The sequence below is a fragment of the Talpa europaea genome (genome assembly GCF_964194135.1).
Source record: "Talpa europaea genome assembly, chromosome: 16".
In the NCBI taxonomy this organism is placed as follows: Eukaryota; Metazoa; Chordata; class Mammalia; order Eulipotyphla; family Talpidae; genus Talpa; species Talpa europaea.
This window is the reverse complement of record NC_140084.1, coordinates 7,129,115-7,138,431: the sequence shown is the minus strand read 5'-3', so window position 1 is coordinate 7,138,431 and position 9,317 is coordinate 7,129,115.

The window sequence follows — 9,317 nt, the reverse complement described above, 5'->3', positions numbered from 1 at the left end:
TGGGGCTCATTTGCTTTGTTGTTTTCCCCTTTGCACGTTCCTCACTACCATCTAGGGTTGGAAAGAGAATCTTCCAGAATAGAAACCAGGAATCTTGATACCCAGTTAAAGCTATAAGACTTCTCTTATTCACAGCTCTGACCCTGGAAGGCATCCTATAAGGAAACGACGACGACACCCACACCCACTATTACCTCTGGATTAGAGCTGGGCCAATCCAGAAACCTCAGAGAAGCTGGATTCCACACCAACCTTCCTATAAAGGACCCTGAGTTTGCCAAAGAAAGACAAGCACCTTCCTGACTGTGCATGACCTTCTCCCTCCCTCAATTCCTGTGCCCAGGAATCAGGAATTTACATTCCCCTCTCCAGCCTCGTCTTTTGTTGTTGTTTTGCTTATTTTTATAATTTTTTTTATTTTCTTACATTGTGGATCATCTTTCTATAGTTACTGTTCCTCTTAGGTGCAGCCCTCCCACCAATAATCCACCACCAACCACCACTCCCCTCCCCCGTGCCTCCCTCCCCAGCTCCAGTCACCCCACCCCTCCCTCACTAAAAGCTGTAGATCCATGGTCGGTCCACAGGCCTTGTCTCTTTCCTGGAACCACAGCAGACCAGGAGCTCAGATCCCCAGGAGCAACTGTGACCTGCCCCATCTTTTGAAGGAAGCAATCTGATAGGTCATTTGATTCCCACCCAGGAGTCAGTCCTTAACGGTCACAGAAATAAATTCCAGAGGTAAGAGTGGGATCAGCATATCATCTTCCTAGAAACCTCTCATCTACTTAACAAAGGTGATGTGCCAGAATCTTGTGTCATAAAGCCCAGGACAGGGAACCACAGCCACTCAGGTGTGAGTAGTTCTCAGGGTAAAATCCTATCTCCACAAAACTCCTGCCTTACCTGTCCCAGACTGCTTCCAGAGTGCAGACTTCAGCCCAATCGAAAAATGCTCCCCTGGGTCAGTAATAAGCGTTCCCCCAGCCCCAGCTGACCCCTGCTCAGATGAGGTTTGGCTCTGAGGAAGCAATGCTTCTCCTTTCCCTTCTAGCACCAAGCCATGCAAGTTTCCCTATAAGCCACATGGGAACATAGTTGCTTTCACGTGTCTGTCAGGTGAGCCCAGGCATCCATGAAAACAAAACCAGGAAACAGCCAAGGAGCCCACATTCTCACTAGAGGGAGAGGCTGCCTTTCCCATTCAACTTAACACATGCAAGCAGAGAAATGTGACCACTCCAGTCTCCCCCTACCCCATCAGAGCGTAGCTGGGGGGACAAGGACTGGGACTACCAGGCATTCTTTATGGACTTCTGACACCACCACTGCAGGTGGGTTTTCTAAACACCAGATGTTCTGTAATTAAACTCACTTCCGACACTACTCACCTGGAAAGAGCACCAGATCCCACAGGTCAAGGGCTCAGTGCTACAAAATGGCCCCTCCCCCATTTCAGACACCCTGGCAAGTGCACATTGTTACCTGTACTTCCCACCAACTGGTTATAAGTCAGAGGCTCCTGCTCGCCCTTGTTGGTTTGCTTCATTTGCTAGACCAGTTCACTGAATTCAGGAAAACAGTTTACTTACGAAATTAACATTTTATTATAAAAGCTACAACTCAAGTACAGCAAGATGAGAGAGACGCATTGGTGTGTGAGAACAGCATGAAGTCCCCATGGCCCTTCTGGGTTCCTAGGACCTCCACACTTTCACTAACTCAGAAGCTCCCCAAACTCCATCCTGTTGGGTTGTTTATGGAGGCTTCATCACAAAGGCAGACTAGACTGATTAAGTCACTGGTGATTCAGTCTCAAATTTCTCTCATCCCCAAATGTCGGGACTGGACTGAAAGTTTCAACCCTCTAATCACAAGGTTAGTCCCCCCAGCAATCAGTCCTAGTCCCCATCCTTAGAGATGTAGATGCTCCAAAATCTACCTCATTATCATAAATTCATGTGTGGTTGAAAGTGACTTAATTTTATAAATAATGAAAGATATACATTTTTCCTTTATGCTCTGGAGTTATTTTAGGAACCAGTAACAAAATTAAATATTTTAACAAAAGATGTCCCTATGGATCTTATATAGGAAATTACAGGAGCTGCATGCCAGGAACTGTGGACAAAGACCAAATATATATTTAATTACAATATTACAGGAAGGGAAAGAGACAGGTAAGTTCATTTCATTGGATTCATTTCACTGGAAAATGAGTCTAAAAAGGAATCTCCCTGACTCTTAATTTCCAGTTAGGATGTAGAGAGCTAGGGAAAGCATCGCTCCTATTCCAATGACAAGAAAGGTTCGAATAACCTACAAAACCATAACATTTCCTGAAGCCACTAGAGAGCTGACGTTACTGGCCTGGACAAAAATTTCAGGAGAAACAGGCACCTCCACAGTGAGAGGCAAGCTCTGGCTCACCGATGGCAGAGGAAGATGATGGGACAGTATTCAGGCAAGTAAGAAGAATTCGGAGCAGTTTTTAATGAACTACTAAAGGTCAAGTGTGGGTTAGCAAGAGACACAGACACTCAAGAGGTCTTCCTCCACAGACCTCAGTGGTGCGCCTAAGAAATATCAGGCAGGAAAACAGGGAAAGCCTCTCCGGGGTGCCAGCCTGGAGGAGGAAAGCAGTGACTGGCCTGGGAAAAAGACAAAGGTCCACCTGGTCCTTTTCTAACAATACAAATCTTAAATCCCTGGTAAAAGATGGAAAACTCACTCCCAAGGAAGATGGGGCAGGACAAAAGATAGGAGAACTCTCTGTGCCTGCAGGAAGGGCAAATTCTCATCTAGACCATTATACGTGTTATAGTTTATAGTTATTTTACCTCTGGGGGAGGGGTAAGATCACCTAGAAACATCCATCCACCTATACACATACACACGCACCCCAGACCCAGGGAAATAGGCTCTAACTCAGAGTAAGACTGAACAAAACAAGAGAGAAGCCCTCTGCTCCTGACCCGGCGACAAGACTGGCAGGCTGGGCACTGAGGCATAGGTGCACAAAGAAGAGCTGAAGCTGAGGGTGAAGCTTAAGGATTAAGAAAAACCACTCTCCATTAAACCAAGCCTAAGCATAAGGAAATACCTAAGGAATCTGAAGCCATTAGTGCACATGAGGTAACCATAGCAACCATAAAACCCAAGCCCAATCTCCTGACTCAAACTCCCCCACTAACAGCCTAGCAAAAGTAGAGGTTAACTTTACTCAGAATAAATATGATGTACCTCAGTCTCCACTGCTCTATACACTGTGTCTGACAATCAATAATAAATTGCAAGCAACACAAAAGAGCAATAAAAACCACCCACTATGAGAAGTCAAAACAATCAATCAGGGACTCGCTGGTGGCCTAAGGGTTAAGACTCAGAACTACCACTGCAAAGGCTTTCCCAGGCAAAGCAGCTGTTCAATCCCTGGCCAGGGAGCTGACCTACATGGCACAGCAGACCTCTCCTGTCACACCCGCTGCTCCCCTCAGCACTGTATTTCAGTCCTCTGCCTGTTCTGCTCCCTGCTCTGTCTCTGGTGAATCCTCTCATCCTCCCGTGCCTCTGGCTTGTACCCCAGCTCTTGTATAAAAATAAATATTTTTTTAATTAAAATTAAAAAATGCAAACAAATAGCAAACAAAACCCAAAAGATTATCAAATGGTATCTCATTTAAATATATATATATATATATATATATATATATATATATGGAAAAAAGAGAAAAAGCAGTCCAAGACAGTGATTCCCACCATTTTCTGTCATGGTACTTGTTCTTCAAGAACAGGTGATGAACAAGGAAAAAGAAGTAACAAAAAGCTTCTAAAATCATAACAATGACTTTGGATTCATTTGCACAATGGTATCACAATGGTATCGCCATTCATACATTCTCAAAAAAGCAGTCCAGGGCCTCCCTGGTGACTCAAGAGATTAAGCTCAGTACTGCAAAGCTATCGGCAGCCTCTGCAGCACAAATTCAATGCCCAGCCAGGGAGCTACCCACATCTCACAGCAGACCTCTTCTGTCTCGCTCTCTACTCCCTTCAGCAGTGTGTTTCAGTGGATCTTCCTGTTCTGCTCCCCATTCCGTCTCTGGTGAGTCCTCTTGTCCCCTACACCTCTGGTCTACACCCCAGTTCTTGTATGCACAAATCTTTTTTAAAAATTAAAAAAAGGGCCTCCCTGGGCCTCCCCTGGTGGCGCAGCGGTTGAGTGCTGGGTTGTGAGGCTGCCCGCAGCCTCTGCAGTGCCAGTTCCATACGTGGCCACCAGCGAGGGTCCCACAAAAAAAAAAAAAAAAAAAAAAAGGCCCTCCCTAGTGGCACAAGGGATTAAGCACCATAATATGAAGCAATCTGCAGCCTCTGCTGCACAAGTTCAATCCCTGGCCAGGGAGCAACCCACATGGTAAAGCAGACCTCTCCTGTCTTGCCTGCTGCTCCCCTCAGCAGTGTATTTTATTCAGTCAGCCTGTTCGGTTCCCCACTCTGTCTCTGGTGAATCCTCTTACCCCCCCGCATCTCTGGCCTGTACCCCAGCTCTTGTATGCATAAATAAATCTTTTTAAAAAATTTAAAAAAAAAACACCATAATTACTCTTCTGAAAGTATAACATAATATATAATTTCCTCATATAATAAATTATATGCCACATAATTGTTAATTATGTGTGAGCCATTCTTTTTACTATCTTTTTCACAGTTAACAAATAACTAAAATTCTTTACAAATCATACAGTTCCAAGAAAACTCACAGATAAGAGAGCAATAATATTCACCTGTGAGGAAATAAGGAAACATCACACTTCCACAAGCTGCCTCATCATAAATGGTCAGGTACTGGGAAGAAATTGAAGTCTCTGCAGCAAGGCCTAATTCCTCATCTCTGTCTTGGTCATTTAATCTCTGCAACAAAGAGTGAGGAAAGTAATTAAAAATAAATAAATAAAAGAACCTTGTAAGCAGTAGGACAATATTTTCCTTTGTACATGCCCAGCAGGGGCAGCAATTACTGAGAAGTTCCATCACACCCACACTGGGGTGTAACTGAAACAACCAGCCCAAACACGTGTCGAGAGAACTAAGCTGGCCATCTCGAATCACGCATGTCTAGACAGCGGCTGTTCCCGGAGCCCCAGGTCCCATGAATTTTTGTGTCACTTTTGTAGAACATCCTGGAGACTGCAGTAGGAAGCTCAAGAGGACAGAGGTCAGAAAATTTCCTGTGAGAAGGGCCGGGGAGATCAGTGACATAACTGGTATTTACTTTTGTCTGCAATAAAAAATAGGTCTACAGCCAGACAAGGGAGGAAGACGAGAGGAAAAATATGGCTGGTGGTTTTCCACCTATTAATCAGGAGAGGAAAATAAAATTTAAGAACCTGAAGGAGGTCCTCCCTGGTGGCGCAAGGGGTTAAGCACCGCACTGTGAAGCAGTCCACAGCCTCTGCTGCATGAGTTCCATCCCTGGCCCGCCAGGGAGCAACCCACATGGCAGGCAGACCTTTCTGTCTCGCCTGCTGCTCCCCTCAGCACTGAATTTCAGCCGGTCTGCCTGTTCTGTTCCCCACTCTGTCTCTGGTGAGTCATCTCACCACCCGCCCCATCTCTGGCCTTAACCCCAGCTCTTCTCTGCATAAATAATAAATAAATCTCTAAAAAAAAAAAAAAAAAGAAGAAGAACTTGAAGGACATCTGAGACTTAAGTTGGGAAGCAAAAGGGATCAGCACACATGAGGACGCCAGGAATGTCGGCAGCCTGGGCAGTTTCCTAAGGGGCCTCAGGGCAAAGCAAAGAGGCAAAAAGATTGCAGGAAGCACTCCCAGGTTTAGAAAAGTCTGTGCCTCCCAGATCTTCAAATCAGGGAGCAGCTCTGACAGATAAGCACCAGATGGGAGAGCACTTTGCTACCGCAGTGCTAGACGGTGCTCGCTCCCCTGGGGGGTGCGCCCCGCCATGAGGCGCAGGGACAGATTCTTTTCCACTGTGTCACCACACACGCCGCGGGGCTCACAGACAAGTGTTCCATGAAACGCGGCTCCTATTTATACCAGCCGTTGCTCAACCCGCGGGCGCGCTATTTGCTTAGTGCTCAGGGAAGAATGTGCCACAAATATCTCCTTCCACTTTCGACGAGGGGATCCCCCGCGGCCACAGGATCCCGTCGCGGCGGCGCCCCCTGCCCGGGCACGAGCCGCCCCGCGGGCGCCCCGAGGAGCCGAGTCCCCTGCCGGGGCCTGGGGGTCCCGCGCCCCGGGTCTCGCAGCCACTGCCCCCCAGGCGCGCGGTCGCCGCCGGCCGCCGGCCCCGGGCTCGGGGCGCCTCTCGGGCCCGCCTCCCTCTCGCCCGTGGCGGCTCCGGACGCGAGTCTCCCGCCCCGCGCCTCCCGCCCGGCCGCACACGCGGCGCGAGTCGCCCCCACCTCACCCCCGCGGGGCGGCCCTCAGGCTCGGGGCGTCGGCCCCCGTCTCTCACGCGGGGTCTCCCCACACGCCCCGGGCCCCCCACTGCCGGCGTCGCCCTCCCGCTCGGGTCCCGCCGACGCGCGCGCCGGCTCCGCGTGCCCGTCCGCGCCGGCTCCCGGGCGGCTTCGCGCGCGGGGCTGCGCCGAGAGAGGCCGGGACGCCCTCCCGCCCGCCCGGCCCCCGCCCGCGCCCGTCCCTGCGCCCGTCCCCGCCCGTCCCCGCCCGCGCCCCTGCCCGTTACCTCGCGCCCGGCGCCTCCAGGATGCTCCGCCGCGCCGCGCCGCGCAGGCCCCGCCCCCGCCACGTCACCCGCCGCGGCTCGCGACACGGCGCGACGCGTGGGCCCGGCGCCGGCTCCCCCCCCCGCGGCCCGCGCGCCCCGGCTCCGCGCACGTGCTGCCGCGCCCGCGGGCACAAAGGGGGCCCACCCACCCGCGACCGGAGGGCGCTCGGGGCCTCCCAGGAGCCCCAGGCCGGGGTGATGCCGCGGGGCAGGGGCGGGGCGTCCAAATGGCCCCCACGCCCAGTTCCTAGGTGGCTCCTGGCCCGGCCCCTCACCTGGCGGCCGCCACACCCGCTCGCCGCGCGCTCCCAGGCCCCCAGGAGGACAACCGGGACTCGGCCTCCTCCACTTGCAGTTGGGACCCACACACAGTCCATGAGCCCCCGGAGGCTTCCGGGATGCCTGTCCCAACCCCGGGCCTGCCTGGGGCTCAGACACAAGATTCAGCCCTCATCTTCCCTGGCCCTGCCCACACCTTTCATGGGGGAGCTGCATGCACCCTTCGGTCCTCTTCCTCTCCCTCTGCTTGCTCCCTCATCTCCTTCAAGGGCTGCTTTCCCTCCGGTAGTGCTGAGCCTCAGTCTTGGGCCTCCTGACCTCGTGAGCCTCCCCCTTAGCTTCCTGTCCACACATCAAGCCACGGGCCATGGAGTCATTTCTCCCAGATACACGTTCACAGCTACACCTTTCACTTTCAGACTGACCACACTCAGATTCCTGCTCTTGGCATCCAATAAGCCAACCAGAGATGGGCAGCACCCTGCATGCTTTGTCCGACTTCCTCCCAACATGAAGCTCATGTTTTCTTCTTTCCAGTCTTAGTAGCCTCCCAATCCCTATCCTGCTCCCACTAACCCATCCCCACAGGGCAGGGGGTACTCCTAAAATACACACTGAAACAACTTTGACTTTGTATCTGAGAGGGTTTTCCATCTTACTCCCCATAGACCTAACATGATCCTGGAAGAGTCCTCACTGGTGCGGCCCATGCTGTGCTCTCTCCCCGGAACTCCTTCCCTAGATGGGAATGAGCATATTTATTTGGAGTCATTAGCGTCTGACCCTTTGCTCCCTGGATCAGTTGCTCCTGCTTCCCTGGTCAATGGCTCCAGACTCAATGGCAGCCACTCCACTTGTCCTAGCAACAGCCACATATACAACCTGCCAGCTCCTAGATCTCTGGCTTTACGGTCTCATGCCCTGGTACAGCAGCCCACAAACTGAAAGCCACTGTACACCAAGCAGTGGATCAGATGCCCTCCAGCACCAGTTGTTCCTCAGCAGTGTTCAATTATTCACCCCCATTCTTCAGATGAGGAAATTGAGGCTCAGGGAGGTCAGACTTCCCAGGCTTCTTGACCAGAGATGGCAGAGGTCAGATTTGAATCCCAGTCTGCTGATCTTTAGGCCTGCTCTGACTCCATGCCTTTCCTTTGCAGGTGCAAAGGCAAGGGTGGCAGTGGGGCTGAGTGCAAGGCCACAATGGGTGGCAAGGGTAGATGAGTGTCAGGGCAGAGCTTGGGGAGCAGTCTGGGCAGGGCCTCTGTGTGAGTGTTTTTTTTTTTTTTTTAAAAAAAGATTTATTTATTTAAGCATACAAGAGCTGGGGTACAGGCCAGAGATGCAGGATTCACCAGAGACAGAGTGGGGAACAGAACAGCCAGAGTGACTGAAATACACTGCTGAGGGGAGCAGCAGGTGAGACAGGAGAGGTCTGCTCCGCCATGTGGGTTGCTCCCTGGCAGGCCAGGGATCAAACTCGTGCTGCAGAGGCTGCGGACTGCTTCATAGTGTGGTGCTTAACCCCTTGCACCACCAGGGAGGCCCTGAGTGCTTCTCTCTTTCATGTTGCTGTCCGGCTTCACCCGGGCCAGCGGTGCAGCTGGACCGGTGTAGTCAGCCATAGGCATCCTGACCTTACCTGCACTCTCCTTTTCCAGATTTGGTCAATAATGGATGTAGTATGAGTGTTCAGAGCGCCCTCTAGTGGCTCAGCGGTATGGAGCCCTGAAGCCCAGGCTGTCAGAGCTCTATGGAAGCAGGAATTGGGATCCTACTCCCTTCCCCTCCCTGGCTCTGGACCACAAAATTCAAACACCCCATGACTGTGTCCCAGTCTCAGACTCTGTCTCTTGCCCATCTCCACTTGCCCCAGTCTCTCAGTCCCTGTCTCTGCCCATCTTGGTCTATGTCCTTACCAATCTAAACCTAGCCTTTCCTCCCTCGATCTCACTTTCTCCAAAGAGGGAGATGGTGGGCAGAGGAACTGAAGAAGTGAAATAGAAGGGTGGTGTCTTTAAAAAGAACTGAAGGACTGCTGTTTCAAAGGAAACAGGCCTGTAAGCTGAGAGGACAAAGCTGGGAAGATGGGCCAGCCACGGAGCCTGCAGGATTGTCAATAGCCCCTGGGCAGCAGCAGCAGCGGCAGCAGACGGAGCAGGAGCCACAAGCCAACAGGAATGTTTCAGGATCTGGCTCTTAGTCCCAGGAGAACTAGATTCCAGGAGAGGGGGGCAGCATGATGAAGCCCAAGGAGGTGTATAGGAGTCAAGTTTTGGTG